Below are 26,340 nucleotides of genomic sequence, written 5' to 3'. Positions count from 1 at the left end.
GAACAGTATATTCCTGCGGCTCCTATGAGAGTAGCAATGTAGATAGATAGATAGATAGATAGATAGATAGATAGATAGATAGATAGATAGATAGATAGATAATTGATATAAATCATAAAATATGATTGCTACAAATCAGAGATAGATAGATAGATAGATAGATAGATAGATAGATAGATAGATAGATAGATAGATAGATCCTGTCTCCTGGCGAGAGTGTCCCATTGTTGAAGGCCGCAGCATTAATGTTATTCCTGGATATCTCGGCGGTGTCTTATTTTCATGGGCCTGAATGGGTCACAGTTTATTGGTGGGGGGACAAACAAGCAGGCCATGAAATAATTATTTTTAATTGTATGTTGCCAAATCTATCAAGCCAAAAGCAAAATGAAGCCACAATTGTTGTGCTTCTACCCAGCGTGGTGCCAGAATCCTTCACTGCACAGCGTCCCAGCTGTCCTAAATTGCATTCTGATGGCCGGTTCGCCTTGTGCCATTAAGCGTGCCAAACAATGGCCCGCAGACGATGCAGGGCTCAGGGCTTGCTGTTGTTCTCAGCCTGGCATCACTTGCAGCTCGAAAAGCTGTTTCAAGAACTTCATCATTAACAAATCACTTCCAGGAATTGTTATGAGTTGCTTCAAATATGCAAATAGCAAGCTGCTCGCTGGGTAATATCGCTTGCACAAAAAAAAAAAAAAAATATATATATATATATATATATATATATATATAGCAAATCAAGACTCCCACATTTATTAATGAATATTGCTTTCAACTGCTCTGATTATGCATTACTGCAAATTGGTTTCTCAATGTGTGTGACTCCACAGCAGAGCTGCCGCAGTCAGTCATATAGACAGAGGCAACAGGGTACATCCCAGCGTGATGGATATCTGCGCTAAGGCTTGCGGTGCAGCGCGGCAGAAGCCAAGTAATGATTGGTGTCCAAACGGAAGACGTGGCTTATTTCTATGCCATCAACCCACTTAATGAGATATCCAAAACAGCTGGGCACTCTAATTCAAGTCAATGGGGTTTTTTTGGACACTTTTTTTCAGATATTAATTAACCTCCTTAATGAGCACAGGCTGTTAGAACAATACACACCTGGATAATGGATATTGGGATGAGTGAAGTCTGAACAATAGCTGGGATGTTTCAAGTGTGATTTTTGAGTGCATGATCATGTGATACAATGAAAGGCCCCTTGAATTATTAGACAGTGCTGAAAGCATGGCATGATGATGGGTGGTCCCTATTACCGCCTACCCATTAAAAGGTATAGTAATACAAGCCACCACTGGCTGGACTGCATCTGGGAAAGGGAGGGGGGAGGTGAACAAGATAAAATTTTAGTGATTGCAAGGGGTGAGACTTCTGACCTCTAGTCATCCAGGAAAGTGAAATATCCCCCCTCGCCCCTGCCAATTCCAAATGATGAGGGGTTGTTTTTAGGATTAGTATTGGTAAGGGTTAGTTTACCTTCAGTGTTAGTGTTGTTTAATAAAGGAACAGGTCCGGAATAGTTAAAATGAACCCACCTTAACCCCTAAAGTCATGTAAATCTTTTTACACCTCTAAAAACCACAACTTCCACCACTCTCTGCCTTAATTTTGCCTTCCCTACAGGTTTCAATGCATTTTGCTGAATAGTTCCAATTTTGGAATGTCCATAATGTTGAAAAAAAAGGTAATAATCCATGTTCCGCTCATTTCTATGGGTGAGACTTTATATTTATTGCTATGGTTGTATATTCTTAGGAAATAAATAATCCCAGTGTGTTTGCTGGTGGGTGTTTATTTTCTATCTCTACCTGAAAACATGGATCTGAGCATGACATCTAATATAAAGGCTGCTTGACAATTTTGATTGATTCATCATATGGCTAGTGATGTATTTGAGGATGTTTCTATTCACAGAACCCCATTGTATTTAGTAAATACTTATATCGGGGAGACTGAGGAATGAGATGGAAAGAACCAAGGAGATACCATGTCCCTCCAATACAATACTGATGTGTAAGTGAGCTCTTTGCAGGCTCTTGTAGGGGTCCAGAAGTTTACTCTACAGTTTTTTTAGACTCTTGCATACATTTACTTCGGCACAACTCATGCTTTTTCACCAACAGTCTTCAGATTTTATCTAAATGCTATAAATATATTTGTCCTTTCTACTGAACCCACCTCGGGGAATTACAGCCCTAAAAGAACAGTTTAATATTAACAGCATTAACGTCTGCATCTACTGTACAAAGTGGTGTTTCAGAGAATTTCAGGATGTCTCATGGAGTTTTAATAATGTATCAGACGTTTTCAAATAAATCAACATGGGATCTTTAAGGCTCCGACCAGAGAGGTGAACGTTCTCCAAACATTAGGGCCTAAAGGAGATATGTAGCTGAGCAAGTTTATTCATGTTAATTAAAACTTAAGTAAGCATTTGGGATTTTGGGTTGTGGTGGTCCTAGGAGGTCCAAGGGGTTCAGCCACAAAAGGTTGGTTGCAAACCCAAGGGGCGACTTGGAGTGTCCACCGAAAAAGAAAAAGTAAAGAGGGAGGCGAGAGAGCTCATATAGTGTAGTTGGTGACTCCAATATGATCAATACCTCAAAATAATGTTTCCATCAAAATAAAGCAAAAATTACTTTCACCTACTGCGGTTAGCATAGAAAACAGTAATATAGAAATATACACACTTCCATGAATGCAATGGAGAATACACTGTCTCCATGCAGGAATGGAAAGATCACTATTGATGCCCATGGGGTCCTAGTCCTGGATCTTCTGTAAGGTTCTCAGGTGGGTGCTGAAGTAGGTAAGTTTGAAGATGTTTAAAAAACCTGTCAGTAGAGGTGCCGATTGTCATATGTTTAAGAATGGATCAGAGTTAACCGAACATCAAATTGCTTTATTACACAAAAAAAAACCCAACACATTTTATGGCTTTAAATTGCCACTTCCTCAGTTTAAGGTGATACACTGATGTTTGTGGGTACAAATTCTATTGGCTATAGCAACATTAAGATGTGTAAGAAGTCAGATAAAATCAAATGTAACATATTGGATATACAATAATAAAGCTTAATATATATGCATGAGCAATCCCTATAAAATTACTTTATATCCCAATGTGACATTATTTAAATATTCCAATATGACATTATTTCAATGTGTAGCGCTACCCCCACAGGGGCAGCTTGATAATGCTTGTCCTCACTGGTTGCATAAAACATAACACTGGTAAAGTAGAAATATTCAGTTAGCAATATTTAACAAATTATACAGTCATCAGTAGTAAGCTTTAACTATTCAACTATTAAACTGCCACATCAGCTCCCTTTAGGCCAGTGGCGCCACAATGGTGGATGCAGAGAAGTATGTAAATATAAACTCCGAGAGAAATAGATACAGTGAGGAACAGAAGTATTTGAACACCCTGCGATTTTGCAAGTTCTCCCACTTAGAAATCATGGAGGGGTCTGAAATTCACATTGTAGGTGCATGCCTACTCTGAGAGACAGAGTTAAAAAAAAATTGAGGAAATCACATTGTATGATTTTTAAAGAATTGATTTGTCTTGCACTGCTGAACATAAGTATTTGAACACCTGAGGAAATCAGAGTTAATATTTGGTACAGAAGCCTTTGTTTGCAATTACAGAGGTCAAACGTTTCCTGTAGTTCTTGTGGTACTACATTAGCAACCGACAGCCATGAAACCCTGAGGTGTCGTTTTGCTTTGACTGCCTGAAAACAAGAGGCTTAATAACCAATTGCATGTGTATTGTCCCAATCACTTGCAGTTCTCAACTGTTGTAAAACTTTACGCTGATGTACCAGGTTCAGGCTGGGTCATTCTGAAATTCAGGGACATCTGATGCACAGACTGAGATTCCCTTTCTTCCCCTCTAGTGTTCAGCGCAGAGTAAACACATCATTTCTTGCTAACAGTGGGAAGTGTGCCAAAGAAGCAGAGGTTCTTGGGACCTGTAGTCCCACTGCAGAGACACTGTATTTTTTAGCATAGTCTGGACTACAATTACCTGAGGGGAAGAAAACAAAAGGACATCCTGGGGAGGCAGATATATACACCTGCAGCCACTGCGCCAGGGCTCTTAGTGCAGGGACTTGGAGCATGTTTTTCTTTTCTCCCTTACAAGACTAGGTAGCAGCTCCACCATCCAGTACAGTAAGCCTGCTCAGCAATCCATCATCATTTAAAAGTACGGGGCGACTCTCAATGTTTCTGGGATTGCAGAAATCGGGTCAGCCGCTGCTGAGCACTTTGCAGACCCATGGTCTTGATCACTTGTCAGGAGGCAACCCCGAGACACTCTACTCAGGAGGCTGGTCTTCCACAGCGGATTGCGGTTGTGTCATAGCCCAGGGATCTGGTGAGCTGCTGCAAGCCCAACATTCTCCCTAATACAGTATAGACACTGTATGCAGACATTTTTCCCATACCTACTTGAAGGCTTCTATTGGAGAATATCTTTGTTATCCTGTTCACTTTGCCAGTGGCCATTGCACAGTGATACCTCTTTGCCTTTTCAAATCCATATAAATGCTAAAGATACATTTACCTCCAGGATTTTCTCCAAACGGATCAAGCCGCAAAGTCTGTCATTGACTGTGTTTTTTTTTTTTTGGAATGCGTAACACTGTTTACTTCAAGGGGGAACTCCTACCCAGGTCTCCTAAATTGTGTTTTACTGCTTTCTTTACATGTGGCGGCAGGATGTAGAGGGAGCTGACTGACTATAGATATCCTCTCCCCCTCTTGCTCCTGTAATCATAGGGTTATTTAGGATTTGTTGGTCCTGCAATTAAACCTATTGACAAAGTCATTTCCACTGTAAATCTTTGTGATTTTCTTTGATCCTATATTTTGCAAGTTGGAGAACAGTCACAGCTAATGATTTTTCCTTGTGTCTCCTGCTGACTTAAAAATCTCTAGTAAAGCACTATCTTAGTAAGCTACCCTTTGAGAGTCTCTTGCACTTCTGTTTGCAGCATTCCTATTCAATCTGGTGTGTCAGGGGGGTCCGAGATTGTTCTTGGAGTTGAGGAGCAGTCCAGAGAATCCAAAGTCATCAGCGGCTTCTTCGGGGGAGGCGCTACACTTACCAGTACTGTGCACAATAGATGCAGAACAGCATTCAACACCTGTATTGTTGGGGCAACATTTTACTAAATTTTGCTCTCTTGGTGGGGAGCAGCCACATGGGTCTTATCGTTTACGGCAGGGATGTCCAACTTTTGTACTTTCCTGGGCCACATTGCAAGAAGAGGAATTATCTTGGGCCACACATAAATACAATAACAATAAGGAGAGCTGATGAGCAGAGAAAGTTGGGCAGATTCTAAGTTAATGGTCATAGATACAGATAATGTACCTGAGTAATAAAACATATTTTTTAAAAATAAAAAAAGAGCAACATAAAACTAATGAATTATTTGACACTGTTTTGATAAACTAATGCATCAATATCTGGTCTTATGGATGTAGTAGTAATTCTTAATGAATTCTCAAGGTGCTCATCAGATATTTTGGTTCTAATTTTGCCCTTCGTGTACTTTATCCTTGAAAATAGTTGCTTACAAATATAGTTGCTTCCGAAAACTAATGACATGAATAAGGCGTGATTGTGAAGAGTTGGATATTTTCTTGGGAAGGTAAAACTCATAAAAGTCCAGTAAAGAGACACTGTCAAACACATTTTTACAACTCCCCCCCCCCCCCCTCCCAAAAAAAATCAACATTTTTAACCCTTTGAGGACCAAGGGATGTATTTGTCCCATGTTTCTAATTGCCTGTATCATCTGATTAAGAACTTAAAACTCTTCTTTTTTTTTTGGTTTGAGTCAAAATATTAGTTCTTATCAACAAACAACAAATGGATCTAGCTTTTTGCCAATTATTTCATGAAATGGCTTAGTTACAGCAACTGAAGTGTACGAACTTTAAAAACAAAAAAATTGATTCTTTTGGCATTCCAAAACCTTACGGTCCTCAAAGGGTTAAGCAAATTTACAATTTTGTACTGGGCCACATTCTTAACCGTCATGGGCAGCATATAGCCCATGGGCTGTGGGTGGGACAAGCCTGGTTTAAGGAGTGCTTGGCAAGGGTCCTACCAAGCTCCGCATTTACTGCCCATGTGAATCCAGCCTTTTCTCACAACCGCTCTTCAATTATAATTTTTTAGTCTGCCCAGAGTGCACTCCGATCAGAATAGGATAGTGCTACATAAAGGTAGTAAGAGTGAAATTTACTCTCTTCCCACTGTAATTATGACCTTTCATTTGAGTTTTCCCCTTACCTTCAGTCTTGTAAAAAAAAAAAAAAAAAAAAAAAGAGATGCAAAGGCACAACCACATTTGTCCTTCTCCTCTTTTTCTCTGTAAACAAGAAATGCAATCTGAGCAAACATTCTATTCCTGTGTATTTTCTTCTACATTAGTGATCTTTTATGGGAGACAAAAGGGTCACTAAGAAGCTGAGCGGAACCTAGAATTTTTTATGCTCGCATTCCATCAGGTTTGTAATTGGAAATAAAGTGAAATCCTAAAGCCTGGAACCCTTATTTCTTCATAATGTTACACACTTAATTGCTCCTGTCATTTACCAACACGATTATGTCGTCTACAAATGGAGACAAATAATAGATTTTAGTACTTATGCAGAGACTTAAACTGCATGCAGAGAGCCACAAACTACACCATTAAACTGGAATTACAGCTTCAAGTCAGAAACAAAAATTTAACCCCAGTAATCATTATCCCCTCAAAATAAAAGACCACATGAGTCAGATGCAGCCTGAAATCCAATTTTTAACCAGCAGAGACTCAAAGCCTTTTATTATGTCAGCGTGATAGTTTTGTTACAGTGAAATATCCAGGGGAATTCTTTCAAAAACCAAGTAGGAGTCGTGTCAGCTAGTAAAATAAGGGGGTGGGTTGTACAGAGGAAAATCATATAATGATTGATGGAAACTGTTTATTGCTGGACCATCAAGGTGACATTTTGTCGGGGTGCCTAATGTGTGAAACAAACATGGGGCAAATGTTTGACCTACTGGCCTAAGGCTTTATCGGACTTTGGGGAATCATCTAGATTCTAGAATAGAGACCTCTACAGGTCTGACAACTAGTGGAGCATGCCTATGGGCTCGTTCACATCATCACATTGTAACTTTGCTAAAATGTGTGTTAACAGTGCCCAAAAACTGAAAGGAAAAATGTATGATTGTAATATATGAACCTCTTTACAGTGAGACACCTTACAGTACAGTGCATTGCATTTTTGAAAACTTCTGTTTGCTTCATCTTTCGTGCCGTTATCTACTATAGTTATTGGTAACGCATTAAAAACACACAGGCATTAATTAGTGCACTTTTAATCAACTTCCATTACTTGACATTTGCAGGAAATTTGGAAGATATACATGTAAAAAGGATTTTAAAGGCATCTTGCATTTCAGTAAATTTTAGTGCAGCACACTATAAAAGCACATGTGTTTTGTAATGCTATGGCGTGAACAGGCCTAAGGAGAGCCAAATTTTTCTGTTGGTGGTTCAGATCAAGATGGTAATTAGCATTCTTTTTTTTTTATTTCAATCTTACCTGCTAAATGGCTCAAAAAATGGTCATTATTCATATGTAATTGGCTGCCAGTATCCTTGTTTGCTGATGGTCCAAAATTCAGGCTGAGTGTTTTCTGTATTTCAAATGCTGCCCTGTGTAGATCTGGGAGTGGGAGGTTGCACAGCACACAATCTTTAATTGGAGGCTAAATAAGCATTGTAGAATGCCTGCTGGATCTAGATGCAGTAACTCAGTTATAGGGCTCCAATATTTATTTCTGGTTCAATACATTTTTATTGCAAGTTTCCAAAATTTACAGGAACTTAATATAGAACATAATGAAATTGCATAAAGTGCAGCAGGAGGGGTCACAATGTCCCTATACCCCAACCAAATATAAAAACACACAAGACTACAATAGTCCATGAGTCTATATGCAGAGGAGTTGTTGAATAGCTTTTTCAAGGGTTTTTTTTTTTTTTAGATATATGTAAAGGAGTTAATTTTCATGTTGGCATCTTAATAATGCTTAAAAAAAACCTGTTTCTGTCTATGTGCAGTTTTGTAATTATACTGTATATGTACATAAGGGCAGCCATATGTGCACATTACATATTCTAACTGGAATAATCTTTAAAGTGGTTGTAAACCCTGTGAAATGACTGGCCTCAGGTAATACACAGAGATTAAACAAATCCTTCTACAAAAGTTGTACCTGTCTATCTGCAGTTTTTTCTTCTCTACATCCATTCAAAGTGTTGAATTTATACAGCTTGTCTAAGAGTTCAGAAATCCAGGGGAGAAGAGCTGAAATGACACACTACAGAATACAGAGCTCTGAAAGCTGATTGGTGGGAACAGACACACACCCCTTCACAGAGCTCACAGGAACAGAGCTGAGGCTGCCAATTTGCTGAAGCTCCCTCTCCTGACACCATTTTTTTTTTGGTGTCAGGAAAAATTGTCAGAAGTGATTCATGATGATAGCAGAGGAATGAAGCAACAGACAGAAGTGACACTTAGTACTCTATATGCTTTATTAATATTTTTTTACTGAGGTTTACAACCACTTTAAGTTTCCATGTCCTATGCTTACAGGTTTCTATGTTATCACTCACGGTATCAAAGCCCCTTTTTCTACTCTAGCCCTATGTACACGGGATGTTTCTGAATGATGGAAACTGACTGCTGGAAAATGTAGGTTAAAAAACGTCTCTGATTAGCCGCATTAGCATAGCGCGTTTATGCACGTTTGCGTTTAGAAGCGTTTTTTAAAGAAAAGCACAGGAGAACCTCCCAAATGCCCAGAATGCACTGAAAAGTGGTAAATTATTAACTATTTCAGACTGTTTCAGAGAAATACAGAGAGCAGAAGCAGAGAGAGCAGTATGTGTTGAGATAATTAGGTGTGAGTTTCTCATTAACATTTCTTTTGTTTCCAAGGGTGGGAAGGCGTCTGGTAGAGTGATTCATTAAGGTCAACTGGCAGAGGGTCTTCATGAGGAATTTGAGGTGGGAATGGACCTTAACATATCTTTTGTTTGCAAGGGTGGGAGAGGTCTGAGGTGTGAATTGGCCATTACAATGTGTGACAAGCTTGGTAGGAACATCCTGTGTTCAGAGTTTTGTCCATCTGAGCACCTTGAAAACTCTTTTCATGCATTTTTCATGACGAAAACAGGCTCAGGACAGGACAGCATTGGGAACTGGAAGAGTTAAAAAAAATATTCAAACACAAACACTTATAAATGTGTTTAGCCGCGTTTACAAGCATTTTGCGTTTGAAACGCTGATACGAAGTCTGAACGCAAGTTTGTTGCGTTCAAAAAAAACGACTGTAAACTCAACTGCCTGTAAACTACTGTAAATGAAAATGTGTACATGGACACATAGGAAAACATTAGGGTGAGTTCAGGGGCTGCTGAAAAAAACGCTGAACAGCTCCTAAATGCAAGTTTAGCAGCTGGAGTGTACATGAGCCCTAATATTTTCTAGCATGTTGTTATACAAGCATCTGAGGCAGAGCAGTGTTTCTTTTGCTGTCATTTTCTCAGGTATATCACCAAAAATCCCATACTGGTCTTAGTGTTTCACCTTACAAACCAGTCAGATATCCATGATACTGATCTGTGGTGGACTTTCATATAGAAGAACAAGACTAGACATCTTCAAATTTCCAGGTAACAAGAGCACAATAGGTCTATATTAAAGTGCATTTCCACTCTTGCTGCCAGATTGGGATAACACCTTCTTTATATTTGTTATATGTTCCCATTCACATAGTATACCTTTAAACCATATTTAAAAATTGCTGCTTACCTTCTTACTTGCAGAAAAAATACACTTAGCTTTTCTCTTCTATGTAATGTTAAGGAAGGGTTGGGGAGTTATTTTTTACCATATTTAACCCTGTCCGTACTGTGCAGGCAGCTTTTCATTATCAGTTGTAAACCAGATGTGCACACTGTCTGACCTAATGCCTAGTACACACGATCAGAAAATCGGAAGAAAAATAAAGGTTTCAAAGCGACTGTATGATAATCTGATCGTTAGTACACAGCTTTCGAGAGCTGATCATGACAATTTATGTAAAAGTATCCAAAGTGATTTTTTACATTGGACATTCTCAAAAAGTCCGATTTTCATTTAATCAGTACAGTATTCATCCAAAAAAAAATCTAAAGTCCAAGACCACGCATACTCAAAAACGAAAGAATACATTACATTACATCACATCACTTCTGAAGTTGTATTCTGTTGTATGAGAATTTTTGTAACTTTAGCAGGGGCGGACTGAAAACTCATGGGGCCCCAGGCAATAGGGAATCATGGGGCCCCTGTGTCCTTGCCCAAACTCAAAAAAGCCTATGAAAAAGGTACCAGGGGCATCTCATGGGGCCTCCTACTGACCCCGGGCCCTCGGGCAGTGCCTGAGTTTCCAAATGGTCAGTCCACCCCTGAACTTTGTAACTTCTTCATTTTCGATATGAGACTAGCATGCCAAAACAAAAAAAAAAAAACGGATGATCATTCATCTGAAATTCTCATCATGTGTACAAGGCTTAACAAAGGGTTAACGTTCTCAAAGTTGGGGTGATACATGTTATTGTAGTTGTAAACAAATCTGTCTTCTAATTGCACATTATTTTGAACAATTTCATGCCATATATATATTCTATAGAGTCCTTTGTATAAACTTATTTCAACGAAACAACTAAAAAAGGTAGGAAATATTTTTAAATATTTTTTTAGGTATGCTTTGTGAATGGAAACATGTGACAGAGATATAATGGGGCGGGGGGGGGGGGGGTTGCAAATTCGAGCGCAAATGTGGAAATACATTTTGCACCTTTACAGCTGGAAACACATTAGTATACAAAGAAATTCACTTTAACGTTCTGCCTTTCTGTTCTTTTCCTCTTAAATATGCTGATTACAAGTTAAACAACGTTCTTTCATAGTTTCAATATATACTGTACAGCGGACAGCAATGAGCACACTGCCACCAACAGAGCGCAATAATCAGACTGCGGCAGTGTCCTACAAGACACTTATTGCTGCACAATGGAAGCGTTCCGTGGCGGCTTTTATGCTGCAATGAAAGGATGTGTCGATGTTTATGCTATTGAATAAAATATAACATAAAATTTCAAAATATACTTTGATAACATCATAAAAGTCAATCCACAAACTGCAGGCTGTCACAAGTGAAAATCACTGGGCTGTGATCATCAGAATGTCATCCAGTACAATGACAGCGATGATGTTAAGTGAGTTCTAGATAGAGTTCAATATAGCAATGGGGTGACGAAGTGCTAGAACACTTTCTTTATGTGTAAGTTGGTTTTAGGCTGAATTAAAATGTGACCATTAGAGGCTGTGATTGACATTCTAGTCTTACAGCCCTAGGATCTTGTGTAAAAATATATGGGTATATACAGTATACTCTGCTTTTATCTACATGGCATTTAATGATCTCATGGGCCTGACTGGGTGAGAAACACATATTGTTAGATTCACTGGCAAAAGAAAGGTCTTACAATTTTACTACCAAATGCACATCTTGTGAAGACAAATGAATAAATGATCACAGTAATACTGATATCCAAAGGGTTGTCAGTGACATCACTGAAAGTGCAGCCTATCCATTGGCAAGAGGCCAGAGACATCACTCAGAGTGCAGCCTGTTCATTGACTAGAGGCCAGTGACATCAAAGTGCAGCCTATCCATTGACTAGAGGCCAGTAACATCAAAGTGCAGCCTGTCCATTGACTAGAGGCCAGTGACATCAAAGTGCAGTCTATCCATTGACAAGAGGCCAGAGACATCACTCACAGTGCAGCCTGTCCATTGACTAGAGGCCAGTGACATCAAAGTGCAGCCTATCCATTGACTAGAGGCCAGTGACATCAAAGTGCAGTCTATCCATTGACAAGAGGCCAGAGACATCACTCACAGTGCAGCCTGTCCATTGACTAGAGGCCGGTGACATCAAAGTGCAGCCTATCCATTGACTAGAGGCCAGTGACATCAAAGTGCAGCCTGTCCATTGACTAGAGGCCAGTGACATCAAAGTGCAGCCTGTCCATTGACTAGAAGCCAGTGACATCAAAGTGCAGCCTATCTATTGACTAGAGGCCAGTGACATCACTGAAAGTGCAGGCTATCCATTGACTAGAGGCCAGTGACATCACTAAAAGTGCAGCCTATCCATTGACTAGAGGCCAGTGACATCACTCAAAGTGCAGCCTATCCATTGACTAGAGGCCAGTGACATCACTAAAATGCAGCCTATCCATTGACTAGAGGCCAGTGACATCACTCAAAGTGCAGCCTATCCATTGACTAGAGGCCAGTGACATCACTGAAAGTGCAGGCTATCCATTGACTAGAGGCCAGTGACATCACTGAAAGTGCAGCCTATCCATAGATTAGAAACCAGTGACATCACTGAAAGTGCAGCTTATCCATTCACTAGAGGTTAGTGACATCATTGGGAATGTGGCCTATTTATTAGACAACAGTATCATCATTGAGACTACGACCTATCCATTCACTAGAGACCAAGGACATTACTGAGTATGTAGCCTATTCATTCACTAGAGGCCAGTTACATCACTTATAATGCGGCTTATTAATTCACTGATCAGAATGCAGTTTTCCTAACGCACCCATTCCTGCAAGTGGCTGGAAATGGTGTTTGGGTGCTCTAGTGACCATGTGCTGGGAACCGCAAACAATCCAGAAAGAAAAATGTCACCAGCACACCAAGGAATGCTCAAAAGGGTCAGAAGCTTTATTTAGTGGTCACATAATATAAACAACAGCAGTGTTTTGGAGCCAATTAGGTGCCCCTTCACTTACCCGATGAGGCCCTGCTTGGCTCCTAAACGTTGCTGCTGTTGATATTATGAGACCACTAAATAAAGTTTTGAATCCTTTTGAGGACTCCTTGGTGTGCTGGTGATATTTTCTTTGTGGATTATTCATTCGCTGAACACCAGTGATGTCATTAAGAATTTAGTCTCTCCATTCATTTGGGACAAATCATCACTAAGTGCATTTTGTCTACTAGTGACACAAGAAAAAACGTGATCGGTGACAATGATCTATGTTACAGTCCTATAGGGGAATTACTGTACATTAGAGACTTTCCCATCTCATTCAAAGAGATACTAAACACCCAAACACAAATAATTCACTCCATATAAACAAGATAAAGTACTATAAAGTGTCTTACCTTTGGTTACTATGTACATAGATGGCGTAATGCAAAATCTGTAGAAAAGCATAAAAAACAGACAAAAGTAGCATGAAATGTCAGTGATTCTAAAATATATTCAAAACTACCTACAGGAGAAACACAATAAATAAGATATAATAAAACTTTTAAAGCTCTTTTATAAAACAATCCATTAGGTTTCCAATGCATTGGCTTATTAAGAAGCACATGGTGAGTGAAAATTAGGGTGTGCCCACTTTTTCACACTGAAAGCCTTTTGTCACTGGATTGTCTAGGAAAACTACTGTATGTCACCAAAAATGTATTTAGATAGCACCATGCAAGGAGTCCTTGCAATATATGACAGTAGCGGGTCCTGTCTCCTTCACCAAATTTGTAACCAAAGTACTGTTCCTTGACTGGAGGGTATTGTTTCCAATTCAGATATAATGGTCTGTTTTGACAGGGGGTGGAGGTCATTGAAGAGGCAGTGAAGGAAACAGATCCACCCCATGCTTGAGAAAAGAATGACAACACGTAACCCAGAAAAAACCCTCTGGTATTGAACTAGACCGGGTGTCGGCAACCCGCGGCTCCAGAGCCGCATGCGGCTCTTTTTCACCTTTGCTGCGGCTCCGGAGCACACTGCCCACCAGGTGACAGGCAATAGGGTTGCCGTAGCTCAGTGGTAGGCAAGCCGCGGCTCTTTACACACATTAATGCGGCTCTTCTGTGTGCCGGGCGCCCGCTCCCCTCCCTCCTCTCGGGCGGCCGCCCCAAAAGTCATAACTCTGCAGCTAGCCCAGCAATGGGCAAACTACGGCCCGGCGGACCTTTTAATCCAGCCCGCGGAGCGTGGCAAACATTGGCTGTCAGGATGTAGGCGGGGCAGCGTGACGAACTCCTCTCCTCTCACAGTCCGCCCTGAAGACCGGAACGGCGCGGGAACACGGTGAGAGGAACGCGCGGAGCAAAGGTAAGTGAATTGACACAATATGGGGAATGAATTACTATAGGGGGGATGAATTACTATAGGGGGGATGAATTACTATATGGGAGATGAATTACTATATGGGGGATGAATTACTATATGGGGGATGAATTACTATATGGGGGATGAATTACTATGTGGGGGATGAATTACTATGTGGGGGATGAATTACTATGGGGGATGAATTACTATATGGGGGATGAATTACTATATGGGGGATGAATTACTATGGGGGATGAATTACTATATGGGGGATGAATTACTATATGGGGGATGAATTACTATGGGGGATTAATTACTATATGGGGGATGAATTACTATGGGGGATTAATTACTATATGGGGGATGAATTACTATGGGGGATGAATTACTATATGGGGGATGTATTTTCAGTTTTAAAAATGTGGCTCTCAAAATAAATTTCAATCGTGGTTTTGGCGAGATTTGGCTCAGTTGAAAAAAAAGGTTGCCCACCACTGACCTAAGGCTATGATTGTGATTATGACGATACACTGTGGCCCTGATTAACCCTTTGCTTACTGGGCCCTTAAACCCCCTTCATGACCAGAGCGCTTTTTGCAATATATGCAGTGTCGGATTTGTTTTAAATGTTGCAATGGTTTTGCGGCTCCCAGTCTTTTTTTCCCTCTCGGAAACGGGTCCAAGTGGCTCTTTATGTCTTAAAGGTTGCAGACCCCTGAACTAGACTGTACCATCATATGTTATATGTACAAGCCTTTGGAGAAAAGAATGTTATGTTGCAAAATTACTAATAAAGGGTAGTATACATTGTTTTTATATTTAAAAAAAATATCTTCTGGTGTTTGTGAAAAGCTTTCTATTGACTTTTACTGCAGGAAGCCACATAAAAGGGAACTTAACCTTAAAAAGGGAACAAACTCCATCAGGCAACTGAAGGGAGAATATGGCTTCTTTAAAGGCACACATTTACAGAGCTTGTTAGTTGCAACCAACCTGGATGTCTAGGGCTCAATCTTAGTTACTTTAAAAAGTAATAAATGTAGACCAGAATCAGGCATCAACTGGCAACAGTATTTACAGTTCCTAATTATGTAGACAATGAGGGGTTTATTTACTAAAGCTGGAGAGTCCAAAATCAGACTCCCTTCTGCATAGAAACCAATCAGCTTCCAGGTTTCATTGCCAAAGCTTCATTGAACAAGCTGAGGTTAGAAGCTGATTGGTTTCTATGCAGAAGGGAGTCTGATTTTGGACTGTCCAGCTTTAGTAAATAAACCCCTTAGAGTCTGGGGTTTCACTGCATTTCTGGTGGCTGGGGGTAACACATACAGGTTGCCCCGTGCTTGCCTACATATTGGTGAACTTGGGAGACAGTGCTCCTCTTTCTCTCTACTCCACCATAAATTAACTTTTTCGAGAAAAGTATTGGGGCCATCTCTAATCTCCAGGTCAATATAGCCCTTCTTCATGCATTTATACCACTTCTACATGAGCCGACAGAACCAAATGAAAGGAGAGAGTGAAGGGCTACCAAACGTTAAAATAACCTCTCTTAACTGTTATTCCATAAAAACCAGAACAATCCTTTCATAATCTATTTAAAAAAAAACACAAGATTTTTGTACTTAAATCTTTCTTAAAGTCCATTGGGCGACACAGGAAGTCATTCTTAGACATTTGGACTTCAGGAGGTTTGGGCACTGGCAAACAAAACATGTTAAGCCAGTTCCCCTGTAACCATCAGGCTTCAGTTTTGTGAACAAGCAATACATAAGGCCATAACGCGCAGTGGTATAGGATCTGAATCCCTCAACAGACTTCAAGAAAAAGATTTTACTCTAAGTACAAAAATCTTATTTGATTTATCTTCCACTAAAGGACACAAAAAGATAATATTTGTTAGACAATAGGGACGTCCAAAAGCAGTCTAACTGAGGGATGGGCAACAAGAACTTAAAGAAAAGGGAGTAGTAAAAATTGACCCTTATTAAACCAGCAAGTCCCAAAATCCCTTAAAAGAGGACAAAACCTAAACAAGGTAAAGCATCTTAAGGAGTGAAGCTCTGATATTTGATCTCCGATGCAGAGAAATGTGTGGTATCAAATCATATACCACCCTCAAGGATACATTTCTACTAACACATGAATCAGAGGTCCCAGAAAGTAGGGAACTGAAACAATTCTGGTAGAACCAGAAGCAGATATTTAACAAAAGTTAAAGAGTGGAGCTACAAGGGAACACGCGAGACTTCAAATAGCTAGGAGGGGGAGATCATCTATGTAATCACCTATGAAGCATCACTGTAATAGTAGAAGAAAAATAGGTGTTCTTCATCCCATCCCAAGATCTTCTGTGCTGAGGCAGCTACACATTATGAGTCCTAGAGGCATCAGACATCACTGTATCTGGGGCAGAACCAAAGAGAAACTTACCCTTAAAAAGGTGAGTAAATCAATTGCTCCTTTTGCATATCTTTGGCATGTCAGGCATGGAGCCTGAGGTGAGGCAGGGTTATTGTGGTCTTTTTGCAGGCTAACTGGTGAGTGTGCTAGGAAATTTTTGTTTGTGATGTATGTTGCCCTTCTATGTGCACCTTACTGTAAAGGTTAATTATGGATTGGGGCAGTTGCCACATGTTAGCACAGCTTGTTGGCTGGATTTTGCACAGGGACACGCTGGATGCCTTTAGCTGCCATTGTACTCTTGCTGGGTGTCCAGAGTGTCCCTGTACCTTTAAGGAGGCGTGGGCTCCCTCCAGGCAAACCTGCCCTTAATCTATCCATTGCTATATGTGCTTCAGTGTGGAGATTCTTAAAACTATAGAGTTAGTTGGCAGTATACAGAGGAGCCTTGATGTGGGCACTGTGCCTTACACATATTTGAAAATGTGTGCAACTAATCCTCTGTCTTTAACTTGAGTTGCTAGACAGAGTCAATTTGGTCTTTTTGCAGGCTAGCTGGTAAGTGTGCTGGGAAATTTTTGTTTGGTTGTGATGGAGTCAAAGCACTCTACGCATCTGAACAGACAAAACACCCATGCTAGACACCAGCTTAGATGCATTCAAGGGATCTTCCCAACTCAACCACAATGCCCTAGGCCATTGATCCAAAAACTCTAGGACACAAGAGTTTAACCTTGGGATTGAGTGGTCTCATTTAGGTAAATTAATCCATACTGGCAAAGATTCTCAGATTTGAGTCACTGCCAATAAGGAACTGAAAGTTATACCAGATGACTCAAACTGAGATCTAAGTAGGGAATCTAACTTACAGGACCAGTGAAATCCCTAAAGGCAGTGATGTATTCAGCATATGCAGCGTATGGCAGCTATGGCGCATATACTGGGTTCCACTTGAATTAAGGAGTCGCTATGTGAGTCCGCAAACCTTTGCAGGCTCACAGAACCTGTACAGACAGGGAAGAGTGATGCTGTGTCCTTGCTTCTCCACCTGTAGTCTTCAGTGCAGGTTCTACAACCCCCATTTCCTTGCTGCTATCAACTCGGTTGTTGCTTGGACTGCCCAGAGTCCTAGCAACCAAAGATATGCTTGTAAGGGGAACTTTGATGTAAGGGGGGACTTTGGGGACTCCTATAATGGAGCACTCTGATGTAAGGGAGAATTCTGGGGACACTGATATAAGGGGTGACTTTGGAGACTCTGATGTAAGGCTGACCTCTGGAGACTCTGATGTATAGGGGAATCTCATGAGGACTCCTGATGAAAGGGGGGGGGGGGACCTTTAATGTGAACTAAGGGCTCGTTGACTGTTACACTATACATTACTTTGTATGTTACTTACCCTTGACCCCTGCACATTATGCATTATGTTGTACATTAGATAGTGTTTACCCAAGTGTTAATTGTCTGGTTCTAATAAAGTTTTTCTTTAAGATAGGCTCAGTCTACAAAGTGATATCTTTTTTGTGTGCAGAAAAGCAAATGTAATAGAAATGTAATTTTTTTTTTAATTATCATCTGTCCTGAGGTTTCTTGAGGTTTATATGTGTCAGTTTCCCCAGAATTTATTGAATGAGGTGAAGCTCTGCTGATTTCCATCATCCAATCATGTGCAGGCAATAATACTTTATCATTTGTTTTTATTTTCCTTACATGTGATTATTATTTTCAAAGTGAAATTTCACCGCATTTACTAAACTCTAGAGAAATTCCCTTTTAAGGCGAACAGCCTATTTGCCTTTAGCAAATCAACGCCTGTGACTTTACATGTTGCTTCCAATCCTCATAGAGGAAGGATTCACATACTGAAGGGAAGGTCTTAGGAGCAACAGCTGTACAAGACCCTATACTTGGAACAATAGTCTGATCTTCCTATTGCCGGGCACAACGCACTGCATCAATCAGAGTCTCCAGGATTCCTTGTAAGGTGGAGTTGTATGGAACCTTTGAAATACAGGTTCTTCAGGAGAAGGCTGTGAAGGCTCTAAATCTGAATCAGAAATAACAATAGGGGCCTTAGGCACACTTGGAGGTGGAAGTTCACTAGGATCAAAATAGGATTCTGCTGTAGAAATTACCACACACACAGGCTGCTGCAACACAACTCAGGTCTTGGACCTGATGAGCACTATGTGGTTAACGAACACAGTACACAAAGGTATGAAATGTGCCACATGATGAGCCCACTGACCGAAGGTCACATTCCAGATTAGCCTCATCATGACCAGAGGCTTACAGTGTGAGTCTTCAGAGACTGGGTCACACCAGAGGCTGTGCCATGACCAGGGCCATACCATCAATGAAGGCAACTGAGGTGGCCACCTCAGGGGAAAAAGGGAGGAAAGGTGGAGGCACTGAATCTGGAGTGTTAATTCTCATTGCAGCTCAGTAAGGTAGCTAAGCAGAGGGCATCAAACCCTCTAGAGCACAAGTCAAAGAACTATGGCATGATGGTTATACAGAAGGCTAGATTGATTACCATGTCTTGATTGCCAGTGTCCAAATCTCCTAAGGGTGGTAGAACAATCCAAAATCTAAGAAGTAATATCTTCTGGTTTCCTTCAATGGGCAATAAAGAGAATATGCTTGTGCTAGGCAAAAGCACTGTGGGCAAATATATTGCATGCTGGAATTAAAATCATGTTCTCACACTTGTGACTAAACCCCCCAAAATGCATGTAAAACCCATTGGTAAAGATTTGGAATGCATTTGACATCTTGAGAGAAGTGTTTAGTAAGCACTGAAAAACTGTATATACTGACCAGCAAACAGGCTCTGCCATATAACACTGTCTAGTTTCCAACAACCCCCCCCCTTCCCCCCCCCCAGTCATTTGTGTGTGCTGTCAGCTAGAACTCCTGCCTTTTCCAAAGTTCCATTTTCTCCCGGCCCCTCGGCGTCCTGCATCTGTGTCCGACCGTTTTCATTGAATATTTAGAATACATCAATGTCATTAAATTTAAATTTAAACTAGGCTATAATACTTTTTTTTGGCTCAATACACTGGCCTAGTGAAGCTAAAAATTAAATTTGCAAGGCCGATGACTGTCCCTCGTGTGAGCGAGAAGTGTCGTTTTTATTGCCGCATACTGTATCGCGGTATTAGGCATAAAAAAGAGAAGTTTACTATATCTGAGGATTTGTTCGCTATTAATTGCGCTAGGCAAGGCTGAAGCCATTTTAGTTAAGTAATAAAGATACACTTACCCAATCTGGGCTCCTATCTATATGTCAGTTTGATTCAAGCGTCACCTTTTATTAATACGTTTGAAATGCTACCCATGGGCAGAAGCGTTATTCCTCCTATGGCCTTTTCCGAATCTGACAGTTTTTAGTGCTGTCGGGAAGAATTAATCATAATTGCCATCTATCAGAAGCAATAACAAGATTATAATATATATAATCTATCTAAGAAATTCAGTCTGCGTCTGGGAATTTTTGTAAAGTTAGTGGACTGCGACTGGCCCGTTCACACTTGCCGAACGTACGTCGTACTGATGAAGAATTAGGCTAAATTGTGCTAATCTATGCCTGCTATCATTAAATCTTCATGCAAATGTGACCTTACAAATGGAGGACCGTTCGGGACGTGAGCACTAAGTAAAATGGGAATGTGATAGAATTAACTGTATCTTCCACAGCACTTCTGAAATAAAGGCTCTTGGAAGGATGGTCCGTGTCTCAAAGTTTAGGTTCACCTCTGAAGCTCAAGAAAGAAAGAAAGAACTTTGGAGCATCGTGTACCCTCCATTTAAATAGATGCTCTGTGGTCAGAAAAGCAGAAACTTCTGCCCTGCACCAGATGTAGGTCCATTCCTGCAATTTGTATTGAAATTGATCAAAATGTTATGTTTTATGCTTACTCTCAGGAATATATATGTCTGTGTATAGAAAATGGTCCCAGGCGGCTTCCATAGGTGCTAGTGTAATTCATTCCAATCCTGTTCTCATTGTTGCTGTCCTTGCAGAGTATGTGCATTTGTTGTTGGGATAGTATACTCTGTGGCTACAATTCTGATCAGGTTCATGTGATACTAAGGCTTGCCAATTAATAAGGGTAGGAGGGAAACCATACAAAAGCCTAGAGGGCACCACAGTAGCCTAGGGGCTGCAGGAAGAAGACTGAAGTTGGAAAAGGGACAGTGGTCCTAAGAAGGGGCAAGAAAACAGTTTGCCTAGGGAGAGAGGGAATAAGACTGCTAGCCTCTACCTGGAAAGCAGGAAAAATACACTAGCTTAGGTGATGAAAAGAAGACAGTGGTCTGAGGGACTGGAAGAACACAGGCAGCCTAGAGGAACAGGAAGAAAACAGTTGGCTAAACGTGGAGCTTTAGTTCCTTTATCACAATTTGAGAGCAGGTAGCCCTTTATTGCAAAAGAGACATGCAATGACAGAGACATAAACACACCAACCTTGCCTGCTGTCTTCCCTGACATGTGCAGGAGTGAGGTCATCCTGCACCAACCAATCAAGTCGGCCGAAGACCAGAACTCAAAAGAAGATGCTGCGGTTGGTGAGGGATTAGGACCACTGAAGAAATGGAACTTTTAGCTCTGCATTAAGAATTGGCAAGAAGACAGTGGGCCTAAAAGAGAAGGAAGAAGACAGTGGGCCTAAAGGAGAAGGAAGAAGACAGTGGGCCTATAGGGAGCAAGAAGAAGACCATGGGTCTAAGGGAGAAGGAAGAAAACAGTAGGCCTGCAGGGAGCAGGAAGCAGACAGTTGGCTTAAAGTGGAACTACACTCATCAAGTTAACAGTTCCCCAAATGACACGAATGATAACTGTCACAGCTGCTTGTTCTTTCAAGCAAATTGTCAGGCCATCAAATGGCGAGTGTCATAACTGATCACACGTGGAGCTCCGTGGCAAATGCAGATCAAGGCTAAGATGAACGACTTCTTGGCAGTAACGTATTGGAGAGTTTAGTCCCAGGAGGCTGGAGAAAGACAGTTGCTTGGGAAGGGTGTGAGTGTGGGAAAGGGGGCAGCTAGAAAGCTGACCTACGAAGCTTGGAGGAAGATAATTAACCTAGCAGGGCAGAAAAGAAGACTGTCCTAGGGGTGAAGACAGTGAGGAATGTGGCTGCTTTAGAAGGGTCTACCCAACCTGCAGATGGGCTTTTATCCCAAGCTAATAGATTTGTACTATACGTTAACCCTAACAATACAGTTCTTTTGTTTGCTTTCTTTTGGTCTGTTAAATATATAATTTAAAGCAATAACTATTGGCCCTGCCACAAATCTCCTGAACTGATAACGTTTTGTGCACTCTGCCTGTGCAGCACTTGTATCAGTCACATTGTTCCCAGCTACCTGTATGGGCTACAGATCTCAGAAACAAGGGTATTCTGTAGTCTTGTCTTAGGCCTGGTGTCAGGGATCACCGCGACGCACGAGTCTGCACATGCGCAGGTGTCCGACAAGACATGCAGGCAGGCGGGCACTAGGACCCAGGCGCACCTGTCACATATGACGGCACTGGCAGGCACTAGGGCCCAGGCGCACCTGTCAGCGCCGGGCGGGCTATTTAAACCAGCCCTGCACAGACACAAGTTGCCGTTTGGTCTTATTGTCCTGTTCCTGTATTCTGATCCTGTGAAGCTTCCTGTTGCCGACCTCTGCATTTGATCCTGACCCTGCTGATTGTCTCCTGCTTGACCCCTGGCTTGACCCGACCATTCTTCTGCCTGATCCTCTGTACCACGCTGCCCGTTAGTTTCTGAACCCAGCTCGTGACCCTGACCATTCTCTGCCTGCTCTTCTGGTACCTCGCTGCCCGCACGTTGCTGACCTGGCCTGCCTGACTACTCCTTACGCTACCCTGACGATCCATCCATCCATCCCACACAGATCTGTCCCTGTTACCTACCGTACTCGGGGGTCGCAGCCTGGTCTCAGTCTGCTCCAAGTCCATCCCCACCATCAGGGGCCCTGGTGAATAAGCAGATTGGGACTTAGACCCTGCGCCCTGAGGAACCCCGCGCTGTGGGTTGTTAGAGACTCCGCCAGGCGGTGCTTGACACCTGGTTCACATCTATGCATGTTGCAAACTACTGCAGGAAAAAAAAAGTCCCTGACCCTATCCAAAATGCAGCGGCTGAAAACACATAGATGTGAACATGTCTCATAAGAAACCATAGTAAATGGACTGTAGTGAGTTTCTACAAAATGCAAAAAAAACCCCACTAAAAATGCATAGATATGAACCAGGCCGTAGGGCGACAACTCACGACTCCTCTGTCAATACAGCATAATGAGTGAGTGTTTGCACTCTAGGACTGGAAGGATGTTACTGGTAGGATCACAAGGTGACAATAAAGGTAAAAAAAACCTAGAAAACTAAAGCAGTCACCACATCTAAGGGCCAGTAAGCTGCCGTAAATTCTAATTTTGTTTCTGGATATATATACACTTTAAACTCTAGACATCTACTGCATCAGAGCATTCACCTAGCCATATGTTCTCTAAAATATATTTCATTCTTTCTTTTATTAAAGAAAAAAAAATAACAGTCACTCACTGTTATAAGAACAACCTCTCCCACTGACAGCAAAGTTTGATTGCTTAATTTGCTGCAAATCAGAGTCCATCAGTTTAAAGCGGCGGGTGATTCCTAGCAAATAATCAGTTTGTGAGACACAGAGATGGCAAAGATGTTCTGTTTACAACAGACCCTGGCTGGCTGGATGCCTATTAGCATTATCAATGATGTGACTGAATGCCTGTCTCTGATTATCCAGCTCTTCAGCTGATTCCCTTTTGTTTTGTTAAAGTGTATTCACAATACATTTTTAATTGGCTGTGCAACAAGAACTTTGTCTAATTTGCTGTGGTATGAAGGAATGAAAGGCAGGAGAAATTTATGCAGAGGGTATGTATCGCTGCTGCCGAGTGCTAAGCCCTGGCGACAGACAAAAGGAAAGTAGGAAAGAATTGTTAAATCATCTTATAATCTTCCAGGTTAAATATCATATGTCGGTGTATAGGAAAACACTCAATTGAAGGGATGTGAGGAGTGATTCGGCGAAATTGATTTTGTTGCCAAATTACTGATTTAACCATCAGCAAAGGGGAAATTCTCTGTTTCACTTATTTATTTTATTGGGTTGCTGACCCCCGTTATACAGTATTTACTTGTTTTATTTTTTTTTGCATTTCTTCAGTTACTTCCTGGTTTTCAGGCCTAGGAAAATAGTGTCCTACATCCCGAAAGTCTTCAGGAGTGGAGGGGAGTTTGTTCTAAGCTAAGCACACCCTCCTGCCTGCATGCTTGAGCTAAGGGTAGATAGATTCCAGGAAGTAGATGCTACATGCTTACTCAAGATGGCCACAGCTAGAAATGCTAGGGGTGTTTTTCAAAGTGATATACCAGCAAAATAAATCATGGAGACATGGATGGATGGGCAAGTTTGCTCTGAATATTTAAAATGAATTAAATAGCGGTTTTGGTTTGTGGTGCTCAGCTGCAGTGTAGTTCCACTTTAAGTGTTTTTCTCTCTTGTTCATGTTTTCAAGCAATTTAGAGGCATATTTAAAGTGTTTTACATGCATATTCAAGCTTCAGGTATTTTTGTTTTAGCCAATGCAAGCACTAAGAAGATGGGACCAATTCTTATAGACTATGTGCTATAAAAGCCAAAAAAAACAGGAGTTTACATTGACGTTGTTGGGGTCAAAAACTGCACAGGCACCATAATTTACACAGTTTCATCATCTCTAAGAGGACATTTTGGTCCAGGAAATAGATTTGAATCCTGGATGATGCCTGAATGAATATGGTGCAGTTCTTCTGGAAACTAGAACAAACAAAGGCATTTTGAGGGGGAAAAGTCTGAAATCGGTCAGGGGTAATAAATATCTGGTTACATTTACACATAAATTAAAATGCATGTATGCAAGGGGTGATTAGGTCTGTGATATCTCATCCATGTTCCACTCCTCGTTGGGCGCTAAGTGTGGGTAACATAAGAGGCCTACCATGGGTGGGTTCTTCTGGGCTACGCTGGGCACCTAGGACAAGGTCACTGCCTTGGAGACCTTTACTTGTGTTGTGCTCAACAATACCCAGGACAAGGAGGAGGTTGCTTTCAGAGATAAATTGACCTTAAGGCAGACCTCTAACACAAAGATGGCTGTACACCATGCACATATGAACAGATGACCTAATGCCAGTTAATTCTCTTGAGCCCCTTGTCATTTTACACCATTACTGTCACTTGTTGCATTTGGCAGGGACATGCAGAGCCAATGCCCTCTCCACCTATCCAGCACATCTCCTCTACCTCACTTCCAGTAATGGAATATAGTCCCACCATGAAACCTAGCACAGGCTCCATACATGCACTCACTTAACTCTTTGATGTCCGTACCTGTGCCCAGGTTAGGGATCTCTGAGCACTGATCTGCTCCTCCTGCTATGGGAGATGGATCACCAGGGAAGATAATGCGACAACAACTCCTTGTTGCAAGAGGATGTTCCACCTTTCACAGGTACACGGTTCACAACAGGCTGCTTGTTAGACCTTTGTTACCCTTGGTAACTACTTGCTGTCTTTATTCCCCAGTGTGCTCTTGACCCAGAATGGAAACCACATGTGTGCTGTTTACTTGCATGCACCTCTAGTAATTTCAAACTAGGCAAAGTTTCAAAGCTTTACTCACAAAAACTCTTAGCCAGGGGCGGACTGACAACTCATTGGGCCCCTGGCAATAGGGGATCATGGGGCCCCTGTGTCCTTGCCCAAACTCAAACAAGCCTATGAAAAAGGTACCAGGGGCACCTCATGGGGCCTCCTTCTGACCCTGGACCCTTGGGCAGTGCCCGAGTTTCCAAATGGTCAGTCGGCCCCTGCTCTTAGCAAAACAGTTACAAACAAATGCAGTCTTTTCCTATATACCTACCTATCTACCTATCAACTCAGGCTTTTGGCTGCCCCAACATACCTGCACTGGTGAAGTCCCAGCAGTCCTCCCTACATTGTGGACGGTTTCCAGATATACATCGAGCAGCTGGACACTGGCACAGGACTCCATGGCTCCCCCACAGGCTCTCCAACAGCTCCACCATACGCACCCTACATCGCTCCATGCATGCACTTAACTCTTGGTTTTCTGAAGCTCTGTACAGGATGGAGACCTATGAGCGCTGATCCACTCCCATTGCTATGGAAGACAGACCACCAGGTCAGATAATGCTGACAACAACTCCCTCGCTACAAGAGGATATGCCACCTGACACAGGTACACTCTTCAGGACAGGTTGCTTGGCTGACTGTTGCTTCTGTTACCCATGGTAACCACTTGTGGTCTTCATACCTCAATGTGCTACTGACCCAAACGGGAGACTGTGGGGTGCTGGTTACTTTCATACACTCCTTTGATAACTTCAGACCAGGCTTTACTTTGAAAAGCTTCTGTACATGAAAATGTCCAAGTGCAATAGAACAATGCTTCCCCTACATCCCTAGTCCCTATTTCAGGCTTGTGTGTTGCCCTGCAAAGGTAGAGTTCATTAGTGGCAAAGTCCTGGCAGATTTCAGCAGCTGGTATCTTCGAGGAAGACCACGGGTCCCAGTGGTCCCCCTATATCA

The 26,340-nt window shown here is 41.6% G+C and overlaps 1 protein-coding gene across 4 annotated transcripts in view; it reads right to left on the bottom strand.

The window, feature by feature from the left end:
* ESRRG (estrogen related receptor gamma) overlaps positions 1–26,340 on the bottom strand; it is a 1,108,989-nt gene that overhangs the window by 971,193 nt on the left and 111,456 nt on the right. For all 4 annotated transcript variants that reach the window (XM_089684805.1, XM_089684808.1, XM_089684809.1 and 1 more), the window contains exon 2: positions 13,332–13,369. The gene's annotated coding sequence lies outside the window, so the exon portion shown is untranslated. The remainder of the gene's footprint in view (positions 1–13,331; positions 13,370–26,340) is intronic.

Source organism: Staurois parvus, unplaced genomic scaffold (genome assembly GCF_062004578.1).
Source record: "Staurois parvus isolate SC_StPar_1 unplaced genomic scaffold, SC_StPar_1.0 ptg000357l, whole genome shotgun sequence".
Taxonomy (NCBI): Eukaryota; Metazoa; Chordata; class Amphibia; order Anura; family Ranidae; genus Staurois; species Staurois parvus.
The sequence above is the reverse complement of the archived record's forward strand: the minus strand, read 5'-3'. Positions and strand labels throughout refer to the sequence as shown.